General features: G+C 39.9%; 1 protein-coding gene across 1 annotated transcript in view; it reads left to right on the top strand.

Annotated features, from left to right (window-relative positions):
* MALRD1 (MAM and LDL receptor class A domain containing 1) overlaps nucleotides 1-14,866 on the top strand; it is a 764,811-nt gene that overhangs the window by 43,608 nt on the left and 706,337 nt on the right. The gene's annotated exons all lie outside the window — the stretch shown is intronic.

Consider the following 14,866-nt stretch of genomic DNA (forward strand, 5'->3'; position numbering starts at 1 on the left):
ATAGTTTTGATCTTCAAATCCCTTATTAAAAATAAGATTGGGCATATTTTTACTTATTTATAAGGCTTCATATTTCTTCTCTTGCTCCTCTTTCAATTGGTTGTTGGTATTTTTCTTTCGATTTGCAACACTTGTTTTCATTTATGCTCTATAAATTACAAAAATAATCTTCTAGGTTTGAAATTCGATTTTTCACTTTCTTATACTTTGTGATGAAAAGAAATCCTAATTTTAATGGGTCATGTTTATTTTTCAATCATGATTTATGCTTTTGTGTCTTTAAGAAAGTCATCCTTAGAGTGTCCTGAAGAATATTGTTGCTCAGTCATTCAGTCATGTCCAACGCTTTGTGACCCCATGGATTACAGCATGCCAGGCTTCTCTGTCCTTCACTATCTTCGGGAGTTTGCTCAAACTCATGTCCGTTGAGTCATTGATGCCATCCCACTGTCTCATCCTCTGTTGTCCCCTTCTCCTCCTGCTTTTAATCTTTCACTAGCATTTGGGTCTTTTCCAGTGAGTCAGCTCTTTGCATCAGGTGGCCAAAGTATTGGAGCTTCAGCATCAGTCCTTCCATCAGTCCTGAAGGGAGTCATCTATATATATATATTTTTCTTTTTTCATCTATTTTTTTTAAATTAAAAAAGTTTTCACATTTAAATCTCTGATCTTCTAGAAATGATTTTTCTGTATGGTGTGAATTCCCATTTCTGTTTTATGTGTTTAATCAATATTCCTGCATCACTGTTTCATTAATCCATTTGCCATCATTTAAGCTCTTAGTTCATCCTTACTGATCAGCAATATATATGATACACATCTGTCATATATTATATTTCCTTGTATATAAGTGTCAATTTCAGGGATTTTTATTTCTGAGGGCCACATATTCATTGGTTTAAAGGGATAAATTAAAAATTTTGCATTTCTATTTTTAGTTTCTATTTCATCCTATTATTGATTCTCTTTTATCTTTATTTGGTTTATTCTTTTGGTTTTTTTCCAAATGACTTCTTAAAGGATCTTGTCTGCATCTTTTGTTTTCTGAATTTTTAATGTGATATATTAATATCTAGAGTGTGATTTTCTACCTTTTAAAATTCTGTTTGAGTGTTTTTGTTTTAACACGTCTAGAAAATTCTTAGTCATCATTCTTGAGATGCTTTTTAGTTCAATCTCTGTATTTCTGTATGGAAGAGTGACTTGATATATTTTAAAGTTTCTCATTCTATTGATATTTTCTGTACCTCTTAATTTCTCTTATTTGCACTGCATTTGGGTAATTTTTCTGGTTCATTAATTCTTTCTTTGGTTTTGTTTCATGTGCTGTTCACTTAAGACTATTCTCTTGAGTCTTGAACTTCAGTGATTATATTTTTTAGATCTTTTTCTTGGTTTGCTGTCAAATTGGCTTGGTTATTTTCAATAGCTTCTTGAGCCTTGGCTAGGGTTTGATTCTTTATTCTTTGAAGATTTTAATGCTTGATTTTATCTTCTACATATTCTTGTATTAGAATCCTTGAGGATCTCAATCTGCTGTCTTTGTTTCTACTGGCTCTCACTCAAAATGCCTAGTTTTCTTATGTATTTGTTCATTATTTTGTACTAATGTTTGATTGTGGAGAAAATCCTGTGGGAGTTAAGTGGATGATACTTTCCTCTGGAGAGGATTTGTGTGATCATCCTGGGTCCATCTGAATAATTGTTTTGGCTGCTACTTCACAGATCATATGTGTGATGTGACATCAATTCCAAAACACATGTGGAGGCAAGTTCACGGCTAAACTTTTTTTATGAGCTTGTTTTACTTATTTCTCCCCTAGAACCAAGGCTAAGGTAGACGGGTTTAGCTCTCTTTGCTGCAGAGCTGAGTCGTGGAGTCATTCCTTCCTTATGGTTGTTTCTTTGGCAGTAGGGGAGCGAGGGCCTGTTCAGTCCAGCAGTTTCCACCCACAAAGTTCTTCTCTTCAGTTATCAGCACCATGGGATTTCTGTCCTTAAAGAGTCTCGTTGTTGGCATTTGTCACCAGGAGATTTTCAGCTTCATATTCTCGTTATCATTCTATTTTTAGTTCATCATCATCACTATTCTTGGCTCGTGGGGATTTTCTCAACTCTTTATAGATGAGCAATGCATTTGGAAAATATGATTCTTGTAATTTATCAAATAATTTTTTTATACAGAAGATTGGCATACTGGGTTCAGAGTATGAATTCCCAAGTGGCCACATACAAATGTCTGTTTTTTTCAGCAACACATATGAAACATTTCAGTTACTTTGAGCTTCTGGAGAAGGAGGAAATAAAGAAAATAAATAATTGCCTAGCAGTGTGGAAAAGTACTTTACTTTCCAACAGTTTGGAAAGTAACAGTCTCTCGACATTTTGGAAGGTGGTGCAACTAAATATCCTTAAGAACATTTTACTATAACTGCAGCTTCTGCAATGCCTGTAGGAGAGAAAAGGTTGATGTTATTAATTCTCTTCTCTATGTAACTGAATTATTGTCCTAAATTATTTTTTAAGGGTTATTGATTATAGTCAAGAACAGTATGAAAAGGCAAAATGATAGGATACTGAAAGAGGAACTCCTCAGGTTGGTAGGTGCCCAATATGCTACTGGAGATCAGTGGAGAAATAACTCCAGAAAGAATGATGGGATGGAGCCAAAGCAAAGACAATACCCAGTTGTGGATGTGACTGGTGATAGAACCAGGGTCCAATGCTGTAAAGAGCAATATTGCATAGGAACCTGGAATGTTAGGTCCATGAATCAAGGCAAATTGGAAGTGGTCAAACAGGAGATGGCAAGAGTGAACATCGACATTCTAGGAATCAGCAAACTAAGATGGACTGGAATGGGTGAATTTAACTCAGATGACCATTATATCTACTACTGTGGGCAGGAATCCCTTAGAAGAAATGGAGTAGCCATCATGGTCAACAAAAGAGTCTGAAAGGCAGTACTTGGATGCAATCTCAAAAACAGCAGAATGATCTCTGTTCGTTTCCAAGGCAAACCATTCAATATCACAGTAATCCAAGCCTATGCCCCAACCAGTAATGCTGAAGAAGCTGAAGTTGAACAGTTCTATGAAGACGTATAAGACCTTTTAGAACTAACACCCAAAAAAGATGTCCTTTTCATTATAGGGGACTGGAATGCAAAAGTAGGAAATCAAGAAACACCTGGAGTAAAAGGCAAATTTGGCCTTGGAGTACAGAATGAAGCAGGGCAAAGGCTAATAGAGTTTTGCCAAGAGAACGCACTGCTCATAGCAAACACCCTCTTCCAACAACACAAGAGAAGACTCTACACATGGACATCACCAGATGGTCAACACTGAAATCAGATTGATTATATTCTTTGCAGCCAAAGATGGAGAAGCTCTATATAGTCAGCAAAAACAAGAAAAAGAGCTGACTGTGGCTGAGATCATGAACTCCTTATTGCCAAATTCAGACTTAAATTGAAGAACGTAGGGAAAACCACTAGACCATTCAGTCTAAATCAAATCTCTTATGATTATGCAGTGGAAGTGAGAAATAGATTTAAGGGATTAGACCTGATAGACAGAGTGCCTGATGAACTATGGTTGGAGGTTTATGACATGTACAGGAGACAGGAATCAAGACCATCGCCAAGAAAAAGAAATACGAAAAAACAAAATGGCTGTCTGAGGAGGTGTTACAAATAGCTGTGAAAAGAAGAGAAGCGAAAAGCAAAGGAGAAAAGGAGAGATATTCCCATTTGAATGCAGAGTTCCAAAGAATAGCAAGGAGAGATAAGAAAGCCTTCCTCAGCGATCAATGCAAAGAAATAGAGGAAAACAACAAAATGGGAAAGACTAGAGATCTCTTCAAGAAAATTAGAGATACCAAGGGAAAATTTCATGCAAAGATGGCCTCGATAAAGGACAGATGGTATGGACCTAACAGAAGCAGAAGATATTAAGAAGAGGTGGAAAGAATCACAGAAGAACTGTACAAAAAAGATCTTCATGACTCAGATAATCATGATGCTGTGATCACTCACCAAGAGCCAGACATCCTGGAATGTGAAGTCAAGTGGGCCTTAGAAAGCATCACTATGAACAAAGCTAGTGGAGGTGATGGAATTCCAGTCGAACTATTTCAAATCCTGAAAGATGATGCTATGAAAGTGCTGCACTCAATGTGCCAGCAAATATGGAAAACTCAGCAGTGGCCACAGGACTGGAAAAGGTCAGTTTTCATCCCAATCACAAAGAAAGGCAATGCCAAAGAATGCTCAAACTACCGCACAATTGCACTCATCTCACATGCTAGTAAAGTAATGCTCAAAATTCTCCAAGCCAGGCTTCAGCAATACGTGAACCGTGAACTTCCAGATGTTCAAGCTGGTTTTAGAAAAGGCAGAGGAACCAGAGATCAAATTGCCAACATCCGCTGGATCATCAAAAAAGCAAGAGAGTTCCAGAAAAACATCTATTTCTGCTTTATTGACTATGCCAAATCCTTTGTGTGGGTCACAATAAACTGTGGAAAATTCTGAAAAAGATGGGAATACCAGACCACCTGACCTGCCTCTTGAGAAACCTGTATGCAGGTCAGGAAGCAACAGTTAGAACTGGACATGGAACAACAGACTGGTTCCAAATAGGAAAAGCTGTGTGTCAAGGTTGTATATTGTCACCCTGCTTATTTAACTTATATGCAGAGTACATCATGAGAAACACTGGGCTGGAAGGAAGCACAAGCTGGAATCAAGATTGCCGGGAGAAATATCAATAACCTCAGATATGCAGATGACACCACCCTTTCAGCAGAAAGTGAAGAAGAACTAAAGAGCCTCTTGATGAAGGTGAAAGAGGAGAGTGAAAAAGTTGGCTTAAAGCTCAACATTCAGAAAACTAAGATCATGGCATCTGGTCCCATCACTTCATGGGTAATAGATGGGAAAACAGTGGAAACAGTGTCAGACTTTATTTTTTTGGGCTCCAAAATCACTGCAGATGGTGATTGCAGCCATGAAATTAAAAGATGCTTACTCCTTGGAAGGAAAGTTATGACCAACCTAGATAGGATATTGAAAAGCAGCGACATTACTCTGGCAACAAAAGTCCGTCTAGTCAAGGCTATGGTTTTTCCAGCAGTCATGTGTGGATGTGAGAGTTTGACTGTGAAGAAAGTTGAGCACAGTAGAATTGATGCTTTTGAATGTTGGAGAGGACTCTTGAGAGTCCCTTGGACTGCAAGGAGATCCAACCAGTCCATCCTAAAGGAGATCAGCCCTGGGTGTTCATTTGAAGGACTGATGTTGAAGCTGAAACTCCAATACTTTGGCCACCTCATGCAAAGAGTTGACTCATTGGAAAAGACCCTGATGCTGGGAAGGACTGAGGTCAGGAGGAGAAGGGGATAACAGAGGATGAGATGGTTGGATGGCATTACCAACTCAATGGACATGGGTTTGGGTGCCCTCCAGGAGTTGGTGATGGACAGGGAGGCCTGGCATGCTACGATTCATGGGGTCGCAAAGAGTCGGGCACGTCTGAGCGACTGGACTGATTGATTATAGTCAAGGGTTATAGATTATTGATTATTCATGGAGAGCCCTAGATGTATATAAAATCTCATCATAGAATCTGTAAAAAAATTGTCTTAGCTAAGTCTCTTCTAAGATCCTTCTCTCTGACAGAATCTATGGCATGAATGTTATCATAGAACTGATAAAATCCTATATGTGCTGAATGGCCTCACATTTCCAATGTCCTGACTTTATTTTCCTAATGAACCAAAGGATACCATGCCAATAATGAAATAGAAGTGTTCTTTAAATAAATTTTGTTAAAGATGTAAAACTAAGGGAAAATTGAAAATATGTTGAGTTAAATTTCTTGACACTAGAAGAATATTGGAAAATTTAAATGACCGCCAGCCTTTTCAATTCATCCTGAAGACAGTGATCATAATAGTATTCTAGTAAAGTTCAGCTCTCAGTACGTGGCCCTTCTTTAACTCAAGAAACTTCAATTAATGGCGAACTTTTTGCCAGACATTCCTATGTAGATGCTCAGTAACATTCAGTTTTGTTCAGTTCAGTCGCTCAGTTGTGTCTGACTCTTTGTGACCCCATGAACCGCAGCATGCCAGGCCTCCCTGTCCATCATCAACTCCCAGAGCCTACCCAAACCCATGTCCATTGAGTCGGTGATGCCATCCAACCATCTCATCCTCTGTCGTCCCCTTCTCCTCCTGCCCTTAATCTTTCCCATCATCAGGGTCTTTTCAAATGAGTCAGCTCTTTGCATCAGGTGTCCAAAGTATTGGAGCTTCAGCTTCAACATCAGTCCTTCCAAAGAACACCCAGGACTGATCTCCTTTAGGATGGACTGGTTGGATCTCCTTGCAGTCCAAGGGACTCTCAAGAGTCTTCTCCAACACCACAGTTCAAAAGCATCAATTCTTCTGCGCTCAACTTTCTTTATAGTCCAGCTCTCACATCCATACATGACCACTGGAAAAACCATAGCCTTGACTAGACGGACCTTTGTTGGCAAAGTAATGTCTCTGCTTTTTAATATGCTATCTAGGTTGGCCATAACTTTCCTTCCAAGGAGTAAGAGTCTTTTAATTTCATGGCTGCAGTCACCATTTGCCGTGATTTTGGAGCCCCCCAAAATAAAGTCTCTCACTCTTTCCCCATCTATTTGCCATGAAGTGATGGGACTGGATGCCTTGATCTTAGTTTTCTGAATGTTGAGCTTTAAGTCAACTTTTTCACTCTCCTCTTGCACTTTCATCAAAAGGCTCTTTCGTTCTTCTTCACTTTCTGCCGTAAGGGTGGTGTTATCTGTATATCTGAGGTTATTGATATTTCTCCTGGCAGTCTTGATTCCAGCTTGTGCTTCATCCAGCCCAGAGTTTCTCATGATGTACTCTGAATAAAAGTTAAATAAGCAGGGTGACAATATACAGCCTTGATGTACTCCTTTTCCTATTTGGAACCAGTCTGTTGTTCCACGACCAGTTCTAACTGTTGCTTCCTGACCTGCATACAGGTTTTTCAAGAGGGAGGTCAGGTGGTCTCGTATTCCCATCTCTTTCAGAATATAGTGTATTTTCACTGTCCTGAATATCCTGTGCTCTGCTTATAACACCTTCCCTCCCACTATGATCATCTCTTATTAAATTGTCAAACACATACAGCTGTGTACCCTACATAGAAAATTAACAATACCAGAATAATAGCATTAACACCAATAACAATATAAATCACTTCAGTAGTGTTAACTATGGGTTAGTCTCTGTACATGCATGCTCAATGGTGTCTGACTCTTTGCAGCCCCATGGACTGTATCCCACCAAGCCCCTCTATCCATGGAATTCTACAGGTTGGAGTGGGTTGCCATGCCCTCCTCCAGAGAATCTTCCTGACCCGGGGATCGAACCCGTGTCTCCTGTGGCTCTTGCATTGCGGGTGGATTCTTTACCACTGAGCCAACGAGGGAGTCCATTAGTGTCTGTTCTAGGGTTTGACTCATCTAATTCATACAACAATTATGAGATGGGCACTATCATTATCCCCATTCAACTGATGAGGAGACTGAGGTGCAAGGTAAGTAAAATAACTCTCAAACTCTCTTAGCTAGTAATGCAGAGCCCAGAACTGGGCTGTAGATAGTCAGTAAATGTATACTGAAGACATAATGAACTAATAATTATGTAGCTGTTTAAAGCAAAACTTAAACACAAAAGTCTTGGAAAGTCTATATCTAATACTAACACATTTTCCTTTGTTTGGGCTACATAATTGTGGAGACTGTTAAACTATATCTGCATTAAAGGGTTTTATTCATGTCTGATTGAAAGCTCCTTAGTAGTGTTTCTGCCCTAAGACATAAAAGATCAACACATTTTATCCCTAGCAATTCTTTGGTTTTGTCATCCTGTTTAAGTTTGATTATCTTCAAAGGACAGAAGCTTCATCAGTATGCTGGACATCCTTGTGTTTTACATGGAAATCTCCCCAGTGCTCTGAATGTAAATCAGCTTTACCCGCAATGCGTGGCAAGTGAATTTGTAACTTCTGTATTAATGAAATACACCAAACTGAAAGTCACTTGGAAACCTGGATTGTTCCTACCCTCTTAGTCTTTTACCTGAGGTCCTAAGATAATCAGAGCTTGTTAGAGTTAGAAGGGGCTTTGGATCACATGATCTGATCAACTACTTTTACAAAGAAGCAAGCTACCATTCAGAGCAACACTGACTCACCTGAGGATACACCATAAATTAAGGGAGAACAGAAATGAGGACAGTGCTGTTTAGAGATGAGATGGACATGCACAAGACAATCAGAGACATGTTTGGAGAATAGTGTGAGCTATTACCTTAAAAAAAAACCCCACCATTCTCTGTGTTCAAGTAGTATAATGCACAGTAAGGAGAAGGCAATGCAGGAGTACAAGGTACTACATTACAGAGCAGACTGATAGCCCTCACAGGTGACGGAGGCTGGTTTATATGAGATTACAGAGGAATAAGGGGTGCATTGTGGTTGTATTCAGGAATGCTGCTCATTCATTTATTGATCATTTTTATTTAGCATATACTCTAAGCACCAACGTACATGCTGGAAAATCAGTGATGAACAAAACAGATGTGCTTTTTCCTCATGAAACTTAACATCCTTGTTGAGATAGATTGGTCTTTGTTTATATTTGCATTTTTTTTACTTAAAATTTGTGTTTGTTTATAGTATTCAGTAATAGATTCCAGAATAGTATTTAAAAGTACATATTAATAAGAACAGAATGTAGTCATAAGCTTTGTCCCTATGACCAATTTTATTCTTCATCTGTTTTATGTGGTTTTTAATTATAAAAGCCTTGCCTGTTTCATTAGATTTTTCAAGAAAGCAGTTTTTGTTTGTTTTTTGTCTGATAGCTTAAATGACATAAATATACTTTCTCACATTTCTGGAGGCTAGAAGTGTGATATCAAAGTGTCAGCTGTGTTTTCTCTGAGACCTCTTTCCTTGGCTTGTAGATGGCTATCTTCTCTCTGTCTTCACATGGTCTTCTGTCTGAGCATGTTTGTGTCCCATATTTCTGCATTGTTAACAGTGAAAATATAGAGAATAAGAAAAGGCTATTCATTCAGAGCTTGTTATAGCAATGGAGTCAGCTAGCACCATATCACTTGAATTTGAGAGAGACTCAAAGACAGGCAGAGGAGTGAGAAAGTTTTATAAAAGAGGAATAATAGAAGGCTTCATATGTGCCTTGATTGAAGGCTATTGGCAGGGGAGGCTGTAGACAGGACAATCAATGTGGCTGGTTACTGGGGTGTATTTGGCTTTCTGTAGTTGCCCCTGAGTTGGCAGTAGGTCAGAAATTAGAGAAGCTTTATTAAGACTGGTCATTTTGTGGCCACTTTGTTAGAGGTTATTGTTTGGCTTCCTGGAACGGTTGTTAGAGATAGTAGTCTGACTTCCTACAAGTCTGATTGGCAGAAAATAGGTTGGCTTCTTGGGATGTTGCTACAGATTGTGGATTCAGTTCAGTTCAGTCGCTCAGACATGTCCGACTCTTTGCGACCCCATGAATCGCAGCACGCCAGGCCTCCCTGTCCATCACCAACTCCCGGAGTCTACCCAAACCCATGTCCATCGAGTCGGTGATGCCATCCAGCCATCTCATCCTCTGTTGTCCCCTTCTCCTCCTGCCCCCAATCCTTCCCAGCATTAGGGTCTTTTCCAATGCGTTAACTCTTCCCATGAGGTGGCCAAAGTATTGGAGTTTCAGCTTCAACATCAGTCCTTCCAATGAACACCCAGGACTGATCTCCTTTAGGATGGGCTGGTAGGATCTTCTTGCAGTCCAAGGGATTCTCAAGAGTCTTCTCCAACACCACAGTTCAAAAGCATCAATTCTTCAGCGCTCAGCTTTCTTTATAGTCCAACTCTCACATCCATACATGACTGCTGGAAAAGCCATAGCCTTGACTAGATGGACCTTTGTTGGCAGAGTAACGTCTCTGCTTTTCAATATGCTATCTAGATTGGTCATAATCTTCCTTCCAGGAGTAAGCGTCTTTTAATTTCATGGCTGCAATCACCATCTGCAGTGATTTTGGAGTCCAAAAAAATAAAGTCTGACACTGTTTCCACTGTTTTCCCATCTATTTCCCATGAAATGATGGGACCAGATGCCATGATCTTAGTTTTCTGAATATTGAGCTTTAAGCCAACTTTTTCACTCTCCTCTTTTCACCTTTATCAAGAGACTCTTTAGTTCTTCTTCACTTTCTGCCGAAAGGGTGGTGTCATCTGCATATCTGAGGTTATTGATATTTCTCCCGGCAATCTTGATTCCAGCTTGTGCTTCCTTCCAGCCCAGCGTTTCTCATGATGTACTCTGCCTATAAGTTAAATAAGCAGGGTGACAGTATACAGCCTTGACGTACTCCTTTTCCTATTTGGAACCAGTCTGTTGTTCCATGTCCAGTTCTAACTATTGCTTCCTGACCTGCATACAGGTTTCTCAAGAGACAGGTCAGATGGTCTGGTATTCCCGTCTCTTTAAGAATTTTCCACAGTTTATTGTGATCCACACAGTCAAAAGGTTTGGCATAGTCAATAAAGCAGAAATGTTTTTCTGGAACTCTCTTGCTTTTTTGTTGATCCGGTGGATGTTGGCAATTTGATCTCTGGTTCCTCTGCCTTTTCTAAAACCAGCTTGAACACCTGGAAGTTCACAGTTCACATATTGCTGAAGCCTGGCTTGGAGAGTTTTGAGCATTACTTTACTAGTGTGTGAGATGAGTGCAACTGTGAGGTAGTTTGAGCATTCTTTGGCATTGCCTTTCTTTGTGATTGGGATGAAAACTGACCTTTTCCAGTCCTGTGGCCACTGCTAAGTTTTCCAAATTTGCTGGCATATTGAGTGCAGCACTTTCATAGCATTATCTTTGAGGATTTGAAAGAGCTCAACTGGAATTCCATCACCTCCACTAGCTTTGTTCATAGTGATGCTTTCTAAGGCCCACTTGACTTCACATTCTAGGATTTCTGGCTCTAGGTGAGTGATCACACCATTGTGATTATCTGAGTCGTGAAGATCTTTTTTGCACAGTTCTTCTGTGTATTCTTGCCACCTCTTCTTAATATCTTCTGTTGTTAGGTCCATGAATCAAGGCAAATTCAGTTCATTCAGTCTCTCAGTCGTGTCTGACTCTTTGCTACAGATTGTGGGTTCAGTTCAGTTCAGTTGCTCAGTCATGTCCGACTCTTTGCGACCCCATGAATCGCAGCACGCCAGGCCTCCCTGTCCATCGCCAACTCCCGGAGTCTACCCAAACCCATGTCCATCGAGTCGGTGATGCCATCCAGCCATCTCATCCTCTGTTGTCCCCTTCTCCTCCTGCCCCCAATCCTTCCCAGCATTAGGGTCTTTTCCAATGCGTTAACTCTTCCCATGAGGTGGCCAAAGTATTGGAGTTTCAGCTTCAACATCAGTCCTTCCAATGAACACCCAGGATTGATCTCCTTTAGGATGGATTGATTGGATCTCCTTGCAGTCCAAGGGACTCTCAAGAGTCTTCTCCAACACCACAGTTCAAAGGCATCAATTCCGTGGTGCTCAGCTTTCTTCACCGTCCAACTCTCACATCCATACATGACCACTGGAAAAAATGGCCAAACAGGAGATGGCATAGTGAACGTTGACATTCTAGGAATCAATGAACTAAAATGGACTGGAATTGGTGAATTTAACTGAGATTACCATTATATCTACTACTTTGAGCAGGAATCCCTTAGAAGAAATGGAGCAGCCATCATGGTCAACCATAGAAGCCGAAATGCAGTACTTGGATGCAATCTCAAAAACGGCAGAATGATCTCTGTTCGTATCCAAGGCAAACCATTCAATATTATGATAATCCGAGTCTATGCCTCGACCAATAATGCTGAAGAAGCTGAACTTGAATAGTTCTATGAAGACCTACAAGACCTATTAGAACAAACACCCAAAAAGATGTCCTTTTCATTATAGGGGGCTGGAATGCAAAAGTAGCAAGTCAGGAAACACCTGATGTAACAGGCAAATTTGGCCTTGGATTACAGAATGAAGCAGGGCAAAGGCTAATAGAGTTTTGCCAAGAGAACTCACTGCTCATAGCAAACACCCTCTTCCAACAACACAAGAAGACTCTACACATGGACATCTCCAGATGGTCAACACCGAAATCAGATTGATTATATTCTTTGCAGCCAAAGATGGAGAAGCTCTATACAGTCAGCAAAAGCAAGACTGGGAGCTGACTGTGGCTCAGATCATGAACTCCTTACTGCCAAATTCAGACTTAAATTGAAGAAAGTAGGGAAAACCACTAGACCATTCAGATATGACCTGAATCAAATCCCTTATGATTATACAGTGGAAGTGACAAATAGATTTAAGGGACTAAATCTGATAGAGTGCCTGATGAACTATGGACAGAGGTTTGTGACATTGTACAGGAGACAGGGATCAAGATCATCCCTATGGAAAAGAAATGCAAAAAAACAAGATGGCTGTCTGAGGAGGTTTTTCAAATAGCTGTGAAAAGAAGAGAAGTGAAAAGCAAAGAGAAAAAGAAAGATGTCCCCATCTGAATGCAGAGTTCCAAAGAATAGCAAGGAGAGATAAGAAAGCCTTCCTCAGCGATCAGTGCAAAGAAATAGAGGAAAACAACAGAATGGGAAAGAGTAGAGATCGCTTCAAGCAAATTAGAGATACCAAGGGAACATTTCATGCAAAGAAGGGCTCAATAAAGGACAGGAATGGTATGGACCTAACAGAAGCAGAAGATATTAAGAAGAGGTGGCAGGAATACATAGAAGATTGTGGGTAGGAGTTCTTTTTTTACGTATGACCTAGCCACTAGTCTCCAGCAAGAAAATGAATGCTCCAAATCTTATAAATGAATGCTTCAAAAATAAAAAGTGAGGGAAACAATAACATGTGGTCAAAAGATGAGAAGGACGTTATTTCAGACAGGGTAGTTGAAGAAGACATCTCTGAAAATAACATTTGTGTAGAAACTTGAATTATGTGAAAGAAAAAGCCATGTGACTTTGGGAGGTAAATGGAGGAGGAAGGAGAATGTGTCTGGTCGAGGACAAAGGAAGAGGAAAAGCTCAGGGGTGGGAAGAACATGGAAAGTGTTGAAGAAAGTGAGGATCATTCAGAGGGAGGTGGGACTGGTGGGCTGGTATTTCATTTGTCCTTGAGATCTTACTGTTAGGTCATCAAAAGTCGTTGGTGATGAGGGACTTCTCTGGTTGTCCAGTGGTTAAGACTCTGTGCTTCAAATGCAGAGGGTGAGGATTTGGCCCTGGTTGGGGAACTAAAATCCCATGTGCTGTGTGACATGCCTTCCTACCCCACCACCGCAAAAAAAAAGAAAAGAAAAACAACTATTCTTTAGAATAAAGTCATTGGCAGTGGGGTGAGTTAATTGCTTAAGGTCAGGTTGGTCACCATGTGAAGAATAGTAGGTGGTGGTTTAGTCGTGTCCAACTCTTACAGCCCCATGGACTGTAGTCTGCTAGGCTCTTCTGTCCATGGGATTCTGCAGGTAAGAATATGGAGTTAGTTGCCATTTCCTTCTCCATGGGATCTTCCTGACCTGGGAATCGAACCTAGGTCTCTTGCAAGCAGTCAAATATGGAAGCAGGCAGAACAATTAGAAACCTAATGGTGAGGATTGGGTTGAGAAGAATATTTAAGACTAACAGAAAAGTGGAAAGAGTGTTTGAGCATAAAGGAATGGTCTGAGTAAAACTGGAGCAGTAAAATAGTCGTGATGGGGGAATGGAGAGGAATCCAGATGGATGGGTGAGCTTGTGCTCTGGGTAACGGATGGCTGAAAAATTTTGCCTTATGCAAAATTGCACGGGGTATAGATTTTGTTAATTAGGAAATGAGCATCTGTTATGACAATAATGAGCAACTAAAACTTTGGTTTAAGACATTTTCTTTGTAGTTGTTTGCTGAGTGAGAGAGGTGGAATTTGTTAGAGGGAACATAGGTGCTGAAGTTCTCCTTAACTGGTGTATGAGACATTCCTGAAAGAGTGGAAAGAGAAGGAATCAAGGGAAGCATAGTTTTTTGTTATTTCAAGAATTCTGAAGGATGAAGAAGTAATTCTACTGTGTGAGATAAATACAGCTTCGTATATTCCAGAGAATTGTTGTAGCAAAAACACAGCTCTTAATGTTAGCCATTGGAGCTGGGCTATGTGTAATTGCAAATGATAGTGGACAATCATAAAGCAGTAAGATTCTGAATAATGCAAAAGACTCTTTCAGGCAACATTTGGCCTGGAGGATACAATGTCTATGCCTATAGATAGGAAGGTCTAAATAAAAGCATCACCTCGTGCAGAAGAAAATCTTTGGTGGGAGACATTGTACAGAAGTTAGAGGTCAGTTTCAAGGCACATTTATTTCCATGCTGTCTTTTTCTCTATACACTTTGCAATAGCTGAATTGGGACTGCAGATAAAATTTCGAGTCTTACTTTTCTCAGAAGATACTAGAGTTTTCCTCTGGCTAAAGCTTAGAGTAAGCATAATTTTTAAACATGTTCATGTCTTTGTATGTAAATCTTTGCTAATATTTCAGATTATTATTTCCTTAGGAAATAGTGGTAGAAAGGAAATGAATGGGTCATTTCTCATTACTTTTGTTCCTAATAGCTCTTGCATTATTCTTGAGAATGTAGGAAATTCAAGAGGTAGAGAGTCTTTTTTTATTCCTTTCAAATGCAAATATGGGAAGTTTAGACATGAATTATAGAAGCACATCAATGGCTGACACAAAATGAAATAATAG

The sequence above is a fragment of the Giraffa tippelskirchi genome, chromosome 13 (genome assembly GCF_054371585.1).
Source record: "Giraffa tippelskirchi isolate mGirTip1 chromosome 13, T2T-mGirTip1v1.2.pri, whole genome shotgun sequence".
Lineage (NCBI taxonomy): Eukaryota > Metazoa > Chordata > Mammalia > Artiodactyla > Giraffidae > Giraffa > Giraffa tippelskirchi.